The following is a 13114-nucleotide window of genomic DNA, read 5'->3' as shown; positions in this document are numbered from 1 at the left end:
TATTTAATTTTGTATTTCAATCTGATTTAGTAATCCAAGTTAACTTTTTTAATCTAAGGTTTTTTTACTGCTTTAATCCCTGTTTTCAATAAAAAAAAAATAATGATAATAATTGATTGTATGTGTTGCTCACGTGATCTTACTAGCAGGTGAAGTTAGAAGGAAGTTTTCTTTTTTAATACAACATGAACAATAATTATGAATATTTTTTGAAAATATTACGACATTAATTATTATGTGAAGCATGTGACAGCTCTCGTAAAAGAGTTGAAGGAAAATCATTTAGCATGGGTTATGGGAGGAACATGTAGATATTTGACAATTTTATTAATTGTATAATTTAACACAATGATCGATCGAATTAAAAAATAAAAATTATTTATCAATATAATTAACATGAAAAGTATTTTGAATTTATAGTCAAGGCTATCTTGATAATTAGATGATAAATATGAGATTTATTTTTTTTAAATAATTATTAGATAATAAAAGTATTTTTCAATCTTTTTTGTAATAATCATTATAAGATTTCAAATGGAGAACCAACAAGTTATCAAAACACGACGTGGGTCAGTGAGATGTTAATAAAAATAATAAATAAATACCATCAACTTCATTTTCTTATTAAATTATATTAGCTGCATAATTTTAAATGTTTCTATACCAAAACGAACTTGAGGTGTTGCAAAATCTGTTACCTAAGGCAATTAATTAAGAATATTTTTATTTTGAGTTACTGTAGTTTTTCTTTCTATAAAATGCAATTGAACATTGATTATTGTGGTTCTTACCATAAATTTAAAATTATCTTGATTGGTTGAGAGAAAATAATTAAAATTTGCCATGATTTACCAAGTCTTGTTTATATTCTTTTTTCTTCGAAGATGTTTTAACTTTTTCTTGGTTTTTTAATAACACGCAACCAACATTGGCTATCAAATCAACGTGTTGGAAGAAAAACCCACCTTCTTTCTACTAAAAAATCAACAGAAAAAAAAAATCATAAATCTAAATTCCCGTATTTTCCAAGAGAAACAACGGAGGGAAAAGCAAAGGAAAGGGCAAGAAAGAATCCAATTTATTGTCGCCACTTGTTGGCAATTCAACTACCACGTGATCGAACGGTTAGCGGCAAAGCCAATGTTCTGTGACACTTTAACGTATCTTCTTTTTCTAGGCATCTTGTCTGGTCCCTGTCCAGGTGACCTCTGCGTGGCCGAAGGGAAATAGCTTTTATTAGCTCTGTGGCCGCGCTATATACATTTTATTTTGCATAAAAATATTAAAAAAAATAAAATATTAAATTCTTTTATAAAATTATACTTAATAATTTTATATCTAATTACAATGCCGGATTCACGAGTAATTTTATAATATTAAATTATTTAATTTGAATTTCAATGTATTTGACTGCATTATCACATCCAAAAATCTTGGATATTAATCTAAGGGTACAATCATATCTTAAAAATATAATACTAAAATAAAAAATTAATATTATAGAAAAAAATAAAATAAAAAATATTAATTAAAAAAACAATAACAAAGCAAAATATTATTCTAGTGAATACTACTTTGCAAGGAGGGGTATGGTTGAGATTACAATAATCTAATAAAAAATAAACAAAATAAATCATAAAGTTTAACTCTTAATCAAATTAATATTAAAAGATAAAATTAGAAAAAAAAACTAAAGATATTAAAAGATAAAATTAAAAAAAAAAACTAAATAAAAACAAAAAATTGAGTCAACTATTTTAACCCGCTAATTTAGGTAAACCCGTTAAACTTGAAATTTATGTCATGAGAGTGTGATAACTAAATAAAAAAAATTAATATTAACAAACTTAGTTAAAGAAAAGAGTAACAAAAAAAAACCTATAATTTAAAGATATATGTCTTTCATTATGGATTTATACAGTATAATCCACGGTAAAAGGTTGATCTCTTTTAGTTATAATTACAATATTAAAAGATGAAATTAAAAGAAAACATTAATAAAAAAATTAGCTACGTTAACCCATCAAACTTGATATTCTACAATATTAAAAGATGAAATTAAAATAAAATATTAATAAAAAAATTAGCTGCGTTAACCCATCAAACTTGATATTCTTGTTATGAGAGTGTGATAATTAAATAGAAAAAAATAATAGTAATCAATAAATTAAAAAATATTAATTAAAAAAAAACACAAAGGAAAAAAAACTATAGGAAGAAAAAAACTAATGAAGAAAAAGAAAAAATCTTAATTAATTGAGTTAACCAATCAAACCTGAGATTCGTGTAATAAAAGTCTAATAACTAAATAAAAATAAATTCAATATTAATAGAATAAATTAAAAAAGTAATTAAAAATAAAAAACAAAGGAAAAAAAACCTACATAAAGAAAAAAAACTAACAAGAAAAAAGAAAAAAATCATAATAAACTGTGTTATTTTGTCAAATCTAAGATTCGTGTCATGAAAGTTTGATAATTAAATATAAAAATCAATTAAAAATAAGAAAAAATAGGCATTAATCTTTTCATTGTGGATTACAGTCCATAGTAAAAAACATAAAAGGAGAAAAAAGCAAAACAAAATACAAAAAAAACTAAAGACATCAGCTTATAACTACATAGAAAAAAATGTAATTTTAATGAACTAAGTTAAACAAAAAATATATTAATTAAAAAAACCTATAGAAAAAAAACTTAATGAAGAAAAAAAAATCTAAATTAATTGGGTTAGCCTGTCTAACCTGAGATTTGTGTTATTAAAGTTTGATAACTAAATTGAAAAAAATATTAAAAAACTAAATCAAACAAAAAATAGATTAAAGAGGAAAAAAAAACCTATAGGAGGAAAAAAACTAACGAAGAAAAAAAATAAATTAAGAAAAAAAAATCTAAATTAATTGGGTTAGCCTGTCTAACCTGAGATTTGTGTTATTAAAGTTTGATAACTAAATTGAAAAAAATATTAAAAAACTAAATCAAACAAAAAATAGATTAAAAAGGAAAAAAAACCTATAGGAGGAAAAAAACTAACGAAGAAAAAAAAATGAATTAACCAGGTTAACCCATCAAATCAGGTTAATCCATCAAACCTGAGATCCGTGTTAGCAAAGCCTAATAACTACATAAAAATAAATTTAATATTAAAAAATTAAATTATAAAAAAATTATTTTAAAAAACACAAAAGAAATAAAAAATAAAATAAAAACATCAGCCTTTACACTGTAAACTCCACTGTGTAGTTAATAGTAAAAAGTTGATGCTTTGTTGAGCCCTTTTAATAATAGTTAATATTAAATGATAAAAGTGAAAACAAATGAAGAAAAAAATTGAATGAACTTGGTTAACCCGTTAAATTAGGTTAATTCGTCGAACCTAAAATTCGTGTATTGAGTGTGCAATAATTAAATATAAATTTTTTTAATATTAATTAAAAAAAATTAAATATATTTATTAAAAAGAAAAAAGCCTACAGAAAAAAATGAAGAAAAAAAATAAACTAATTGGATTAACCGGTCAAACAAAGGATCCATGATATAAAAGTTTGATGACTAAAAAAAAAAAAATATTAACAATTGAATTAAAAAATTAATTAAAAAAATGAGTCTTTTAATTGTGGGTTGCACTATGCAGTTCACAGTAAAAGGCTTAGAAAGGAAAAAATAAATGTATACATCTTGGGTTAATTTGTTTTTTTTTCATGAATTTTTTTTTAAAAAAAAACTATTATCTAAAAGTGTTAGGTTTTTCTACAAATATATATTAAATAGCCTTGGGTCTAGTTGCAATAGCTGACTCAAAAAAAATATTTATAATATTAATAATAATATTAAACTTACACAACTCAAGTTTAAGTAAATTTGTTTATAACACCAGATTTAAGAGTTTTGAATATAAGTCTAATTGCAATGTCATTTCATAAAAGTGTGGTAGTGAAATAGATTAATTAAAAAGAAATTTTTTTTGACAAGTTAATCCATCAAACTCGAGATCTGTATCATGAAACTTTGATAACTAAATAGAAAGAAATTTTACATTAACAAACTAAAATAAAAAAAAACTAGTAAAAAGAATAAAAAAATATTTTTGGTTAACTCACCAAACTCAAGATTCGTATCATGAAAGTCTGATATGTAAATAGAAAAAAATTTAACATTAACAAATTAAATTAAAAGAAAAAAAAAAGAGAAAAAAAACCCGAAAGGGAGCAACCTTTTCGCTATGGACTAGATATTGGATTTGTGTTATGAAAGTTCGATAACTAAATAAAAAAAAATTCAACGAGTCAACCTGTCAAATCTAGGATTTGTGTCATGAAATTTTGATAACTAAATAAAAAGAAATTTAACATTAACAAATTAAATTAAACAAAAAAAATAATTAAAAAAAAAATATTTCAAATTAATCTATTAAATTAGGTTAACCCGCTAAACCTAAGATCCATGTCTTGAAAGTTTGTTAATTAAATAGAAAAAAATTAACATTAATAAATTAAATTTAATAAATAAATTCATTAATAAATAAATAAATATAAAAAACCAAAAAGCTTTTTTTATTATTATAGACTGTATTGTATAATTTATAATAAAAAAATAATAATAATTTAGTATTTTACCGTGAAACACTAAAACATTTTAGTTGTAGATAATACTGTCTCCGTGTTGCCGTATTTTGGACCAAATCAAGCGCCGCAGCAGGAGCAGACCAAGATTTTTGGATGGGAAGCAAGGAAAGATGCTGCGTAAAATTTCTAATGTTAGGTTTAATGATGTGATTACTTTGATTAATTTATCATCAATACAATTCTGTAATGCGTTTGGGTTTCTTCTGAAGGATGAAATTTCCTTTCATTTTATTCCTTTTGAAAAAAAATATGAATTAAACTTTCAAAACAATTTTTTTTTTTTGTAAAACTAGTTCTTAAGAAGTAATTGCAACGAATTTTGAAACTGTTGGACTTTATTTGGACGTTCATTGTTAGGTATATGAAAAGTTAAATAGTCAGATAATTTTACATATTAAAAATATATTTTATTTTATTAAAGAAATAAAATCTCTTAATTATTCTTATTTAATTCTCTAAGTAATGATATTTAAAGATTGAGATTTTTTTTTAATAGTATGTGTTTTCAAATTCAACAATAAGCTAGGCGAGAAGAGATTTTTTCTCACACAGAAGGTCTCTGTTAACATTGATATAAAAATATTTTTTAAAAGTAAAAGGTTATTTTAACTCGTCGTTAGTGATTTCTTTATTAACATATAAAGCAAATATTTTTTAAAAAGCTTGAAAGATTCGTTACATCAACTACTTGCTTCCGCTATACTAAATACATGTTATTCTTTATATACCTCTGTAGATAGAGAATGCAAGAGGGGAAAAAAAATCCATATCATGTATGACTTCTAGAGCTAAATAGATATAATGTTTTTTTGAATAGTATAAATATAGTTTTTTTTTAATTATATATATTTTAATAGTAAAAAACAATTAAAAAATCCAATTATATTTTAATATATTTCATATTAAATTAATTTTATTATAATTACATGTTATTAATTATATAATTAATATGTGTAATTTATAAAAGTAATATAAAATTAATTAAATAATATAAAAGTTAAAAGATATAATTTAAAATTTAACATGAATGTTCTTATATACCTTAGCATTTTTTATTATCATTTTTTTCTCTTCGATCTTTATTATATTTCATTAAAATTTATCATGAATCATTCTAATTTTAATTTGTATAATGCTTTTGATTTTGATGATGACACTCTTGTGTTTGTTTTTCAAGTTGTTGTCGTTGTGGTTGCTAAAGAAAAATTGAATAATCAAAGAGGAAGAACAAGATATCGTGGCTTTATTCTTCGTTATAATATTGTCAATCATAATAGAAAGGAAGGTTAGTTAAGGTTATAAAATGATTATTTTGCTAAAAATCCTAAATTCACTGAAAGTTAATTTTGAAGAAGATTTAGGATAAGTCGACGTTTTCTTCTTTAGATTGCAAATTCAGTAGAACCTCATAATCCATATTTCAAACAAAAGATAGATGCTCTTGGTGTTCTTAATTTATCTTACTTTCCAAAGGTAATTGTAGCTCATAGAATACTTGCATGTGGTATTAATACAAATCTTACTGATGAATATCTTTGGATTGGAAAAACCACTGTGATAGAAAGTCTTATAACTTTCGTCAAAGCAATCGTAGAAGTTTTTGGTGATTAGTATCTAAAAGCACCAAACGAGATTGATATTTTTCAATTATTATTAATTGGAGAGCAACGTGGATTTCTAGAGATGTTAGGAAGCATTGATTGTATTCATTGGAAATGAGATAAATGCCCAATTGCATGACATAAAATGTATATTGGTCATTATAGTGAACCAACTATAATTTTAGAGGCGGTAGCTTCACAAGATCTTTGAATATGACATGTTTTTTTTGGAATGTCTGGATCATTAAATGATATTAATGTTCTTGATCGGTCACATATCTTCACTGCACTTGCTGGAGGTCGTATTGCTCTAGTTAATTATACAATTAATGGTAATGAATATACAGTGGCATACTGTTTAGCAGATGAGATTTATCTTAATTGGTCAACCTTTGTTAAGACAATTACAGGGTCATTAGGAGCAAAGAGAAAATATTTTACAAGCAAGAGTTTGTAAGAAAGGATGTGGAGCGGGCATTTGAAGTGCTCCAATCTCGTTTTGCAATTGTATATGGACCTATTCAATATTAGGATGAATAAACACTTGAAAATATTTATGAAAGTTTGTATAATAATGCATAATATGATTATTGAGGATGAAGGAGCAATAAACCTTAGATTTGACCATGAATGTGAAATCAATTTTTTTACATCAATGTCACATTGTGAAATACCAGAACTATATGATTTTCTTCAAACTCATAATCAAATTAGGAATAAAGCAATTAGCTCTCAATTACAAGAAGATTTGGTTAGACATTTATACAAACAATATGGCAATGAATATAATCATTAGATTTGAACTTCTTATATCATCATAAGTTTTAAGTTTTTTAAGTTTATTTTTTTATATTATGATTGTTATCTTTTAAGTTAATTAATTCTATTTATTGTTGTTAAGTGTTAGAAGAACTTCAAAAAAGTATTATGAATTTATATCATTTTTATAAAAATATATTTAAAATAACCAAGAAATTTCTACATATTTAATTAAAAATACATTACATTAAACAATAAATCAATCTAGTTAATTAAAAAATAAAACCCTTATTTTGTATAATTTCTAACTTTCTATTTTGAAAATATGCTGCAGAAATTAAATCCAAATTAGAAATATTTATTTTCATAATTTGTTCTTATTTCTCAATCATGTTCAATTCTTGTTTCTCTTGACTTTATTGAATTATCATAATTTGTTGCTCTAACATAATTTCTCTGTCTTATTTTTTCTAATAGAGTATCCCTGAATTGTTGTAAGGGATTTATTATAGTTACCTCCCAAACTTTAACCTTTTCTTATTTATGTTTAAGTCGTTTCTCTGTAGCTTTCTGACAAATTAATCTATCTTGATAAATCAATGGTTCATTGTCTTCTTCTAAACTAACAGAATCAGAGGTAGATGGGGTTGATGAAGCTGGACATGCATTGACATGACTTTTTTATTTTTTATTTGATCTTTAATGTTGACTTGCACGCTCATATTGACATTTGAGATTTTTTCTTAAGATAACCCAACAATGTTCTAGTTGAAATCGTTTACTAACGCAAGAAGCATACATTTGTCGAGTATCATTAATTTGATAAAAAATTAGATAAATTAAATAGTATTAAAATATGTGTTAAACATTTTAACATGAAAATAAATATTAAAATTTAAAATTATCCTTGATTCTTCAGTCATTACACTTTGCTGATAATTTTTAATTTGAGTAACAAATCCAATAAATTTACCGGCTTATCTATTTATTTCTTGTCATCTACTTAAGATGATTATTTAGGAACGATTATTCAAGTTTTCTTCACTCTCTACAAAATAAGCATGCACTTGAGCCCAAAACTGTTTTGTTTGTTGTTCAACTCCTGTAATTGGATCCTTGCTTATGTTTAGTCATGTAGAGACAAGTAAACAATCTTCTTCTGGTGATAAGTTTTTACGTCTTTGTGATTTTTTTTATTGTATAGACATTTAAATTCGAGTGTGTTAAGTTATCAATTAATTGATAAAAAAATTAAGTTGAAACCTTATAAGAAAGTGTAAAAAAAGCTTGCATTCAATGTTTAACAATTTTATAATTTCCATACATATAAATTAACAATAAGTGTTGCCTCCCACCTAAGTGTAAAAAAAGCTTGCATTCAATGTTTAGCAATTTTATAATTTCCATACATATGAATTAACAATAAGTGTTGCCTCCCACCTGTTCTAACATTACAATTTAACTATTTTTTAGAACTAAAAGAGAATTAATATATTGATTTAATTGTATTTTTAACGAGACAAAATATAATTAATTTCAAATTAAAACAGACAATCAAAGATAAATTTTAAATATATCACTCTATATTTTTATCAATATCAGCTACCATTATTACTTTCTCTCAATTTATTAATATCAGCTACCATTATTACTTCCTCTTAATTTTATTAAAGATAACAATATAAATAAAAAATTTCTTTTTAACCCATATCAAAAACATAAAATTTTATTAAAGATAACAATATAAATAAAATTTTTTTTTTTTAACCCATATCAAAAACATAAAAATAAAATAAAATAAAGATCATCACAAATATTAAATTAACAACAAAAAAATCTAAAAAATTAAGAGATATAAAAAATAAAATAGAATTTTTTCTAAATAAGTATACCTTTTAATTTCAGTTAATTAACACAACTAATATTATTAATTAACCAAAAAATAATTAATTTTTATTTTTTAAAATTTGAAAGAAGAGTGAAGTATAATATAAAATTTTAAAATTTACAAGCTTTTTTTATTTTAAAATAAAAAAAATAAATTGTTGATCAGTAGCTATTTTAACTATTTATTTGTCTGACCTATTAAAATAAATAAAAATTAAAAGTACAACTTTTTTAATTTTTTTTTTATTTAACTCTCGCGTCGAAGATGCTCTTATAAGATGGTTCCCCTTCCAAGCAGGTACAAGTGTTTTTTTTGAACTAGATGACAGTTAAAAAGGAACTGGATTTTAAAAAAAAAACATCAACAGCTAAAAATAACCATCGATAAAAAGTTAAGCACTCGCAAAACCATCTTAAGATCAGTCCAAGCCAGAGCCAAAGGATGCCATCGCACCATCAATTTTTCATTTAGCACTAAAAGTTTTGAAAAAATAAATATGCCCTTTGATTTCAGGCTAGATCCATTAAAAAATAACAATTATTCTACAATAATTATTTTTTTATTTAATTTTTAATTTATCCTAAATAATTTATACTGGCACTCCTATTTTAAAAATTCCAGTTTCATCCCTGCCCTTGGTCCCAGTAAAATAAAATAAATTTCATACAAGCAAGGTATCAATTTCCTTTCAGATCTGATACAAGCCATGCACCCCCCCTCACACTATGCACTATAAAATGCTCCATGAGTCTTCATCCAACGCTCGGTGTATGAAAAGAAAAGTTTCTTGATTGAACTGAATAAAAGACAGATGAGTATGCTGAAGCGAGAATTATATTTATTAGCTGCTTGAACTAATAGTCACTAATACACATGCACGAGACATCATTCCAGCGGCATCCAATAGTTTTCATCGTGCACCCCCACACTCATGTTTCATTATTTATAGACAATTTTTTGTTTCCAGATTCCTTTTTTTTGTCATTATTTTTTTTAATTCTATTATTTCAAGTTATGTCTACATTATTTTATGTTCTGGGATTTATTTTGATTCATGTACTTTAATATATTTGACGTGTCCCAAAATATTCTTCAAATTTTTAGGTTATGGTAAAAACAATTGAAGCTACAATATATATATATAAACCATCGTTTTTCATTTTTATTGTTAAAAGAGTGTGAAAAGTTCTACTGTTTTGTTTTTGTATTATTGGGTCCCTGTTGTTTTAGATTTTTATATTTTGATTCTTCACTTTATTTTTATTATTTTTTAGTTTTGTTTTTAAATATAAAAAAAATAAAAGAGATAAAGAGTCATTAAAAAAATATGAAAGAAAGTGCCTGGCCAACTAGATTTCAAACACACAAAAAACTAATTTTGATGATAATAGATTTACCAAAAAATAGTTTAGTTAAGGTGGTTTTTTGTTTTTTTAAATAATTTTTGCATGTGTTCGATGCTCTAAATGAATTTATTGAGGTTCTCAGTAAAATTTTTAAATAAAAATAAATTAAAATTTGAGGTTTTTAGGCTCAGTCAATATATTATTTACTATATTAAAAAAAATTAATAAACAATGTATCTTTCACTATTTTTTAATAAAAAATAGGCTTACTAGAATGTAATTTTAAAATAAGTGTATTTGAGATTGTAATTGTAGTTATTTTTTAAAGTATTTTTTATTAAAAATATATATCAATAATTTTTTTATTTTTGAAATTAGTACATCAAAATAATTTAAAAATATTAAAATTATATTAATTTAAAATAAAAAAATTAATTTTTTTAAAAATAGCTTTTAAACGCTATGCCAGACATGATGTTGCTATACATTTTCAAGTGCGAGTTTTTCTTTCCGGCCCCAGCAACACTGACCTTATTTATTTATTTTTCAATTATGTTTTTCATTATTATCCTATCTCTCATATTTTTAATTGCTTGGTTTAAAAAATAATGTTTTGTATTGTTACAATCTCATAGTATCTTGAAGAAATTATTCTAATTTCAAATTTTTTCATCTCAAGTCCTAGATGGATCAATTTTATTTTCATAATATAATTATAAAAGCAAAAAATCATACGTAATTAGCAACTTCAATGATAAATAAAAATAATAATTTGGGTAAAATATTTATATGTGCATCTATTTTTTATTTTCTTAAGTAAAAAAATTCAATTTTTTTGAAGTTTTTAATTAGTATTAATAACTATCTATACTATTGATCCGTTCATTTATAGTTTTAATTCATTATGTTAACTCTTTAATTAACACGTCTCGGTGTATAAAAAACCATATCCATCGTGCTAATGCCCTCTTAACTTGCATTCAAATTAACTTGGAATCCTGCCATGAGCATGACAAAGATACGCTTTTTTTGAAGTTTTTAATTAGTATTAATAACTATTTTTACTATTCATCCGTTCATTTATATTTTTAATTCATTATATTAACTCCTTAATTAACACATCTCGGGGTATCAAAAAGCATATCCATCGTGCTAATGCCTTTTCAACTTGCATTCAGATTAACATGGAATCCTGCCACGAGCACAACAAAGATACACCATCTAGTATTTTTTTTATTTAACCATGTCATCAACTTTAAAATAAACAAACAATAATTGTGGTCATGAGAGAAATTTCTTTTTATTTATTTATTGAGAAGAGATAAAAATTATTTTATAGACTAATGCAGTTTTATTTTTATTCAACAAACAAAATATCCTCGAACCAACTTAGTATTTCAATGAGACTAAAGTGTCTATTGGGTATTATTGTGCTTTCAAAGCATAATTGTTTTTATTTTCTTTTGCTATGAAACAGAGGTTTGATTAACATCTACTTTGCTTTAAAACCATAGCAGGTGTCCCTTCAAGAGAAAATTGCTTTGCTTTCGGCCTTTTGTTATTGTGTTTCAAATGGAGGCGGGTAAATTTTATTTTATTTTACTGAAAATTATATTTTATATATTTTTAGATTGTTTTGAAGTGTTAATATAAAAAATAATTTTTAAAAAATAAAAAATATTTTAAAAATAACCGTACGATATTCTTAAACAAAATCTTCAGAACAAAACAGCACGCCAATGAGAGGATCTATTTTATTTTTATTTAAAATGACAACCTTTTCATTATGTTTTTTATACTACTGTTTTACATAATTCTATTTTAAAAAATTTTATATACAATTGATTTATTGAGATGACCTGTCTATTTATACTACCATTCTATTTTTTTTTTAACTTAAGAAGTACTTTCATAAAAATCTTAAACTATTCAATATAAAAAATATATTTATTCAATATCTCGGTACATTTTTTGTTGATTCTTTATATATAAAAAGCGCGGGAGTATAATCTAACCAACTACCGACTACAAACTTGGTTACTTTAAATATCTACTAGCATAATCCAGTAACCAATCACTAAAAGTAAAACGGTGCGTATTGCACAACTTTGCTTAGCCTAACGGTCTGATTTTTTAATTACCCTTGAGATACTGTAGCTTCTTCTCTTCTGCTTCTCTTCTACAGGTTGAGGGATTGTTGAATCTGGAAGATAACGATCGTGTTGAAATGGATCTTTTAAGTACATTGAAGATAGGAACTTCGACGGTGTAGTTTACCTGATATTGGAGCTTTTAATGTTGGAATTAGTGAATGGCGCTCCAAGTTTAGCTATGTCACTCACTTGTATAGGCTTGAACAGCTTTGAGGTTTGATGATTTATTATAATTAACTATAAGGTCCGGTTCGAGGTTCGAGCATTTGTGTGTTTCACTTAAAGATCATCATGAAATTTAAGTGAAATACACAAAATCGAAATGCTGGCCAACTTACCATGGGAAAAGATTTTTCCACTCGTTCACGTATTTTCCTGTTCACCTTATAGCTAATTATAAAATTACTGTGCATCATCTTATGCTCTGGCAATGATGGTCTCAGGCCCATAGGAGCTGGTGCGTACATGCAATGAAATGATCTTAAGATGTGCTTAAGGAGTACTGAGAGTGCTCCTGATATATACTTCTGAAGTTGCGAAGGTTGTGCATTTTGAATAGTGAATATATATCATTTATCTTCTAGTTCCTGAATTGACTGTTTAATTTGGGAGACTATTTCTGAAGATTTATAATAAGGATGGATGAGTATAGTCAGTGGCTTTCAGTTCATGCATCATGATCACATTCAGTAAAGGTATGATTTATCATTAGTTCTTTCTGATCATTATCTCAATCTACCTTT

This window comes from Populus euphratica, unplaced genomic scaffold (genome assembly GCF_000495115.2).
Source record: "Populus euphratica unplaced genomic scaffold, PopEup_1.0 scaffold3.1, whole genome shotgun sequence".
Taxonomy (NCBI): Eukaryota; Viridiplantae; Streptophyta; class Magnoliopsida; order Malpighiales; family Salicaceae; genus Populus; species Populus euphratica.
This window is presented reverse-complemented; position numbering follows the sequence as displayed.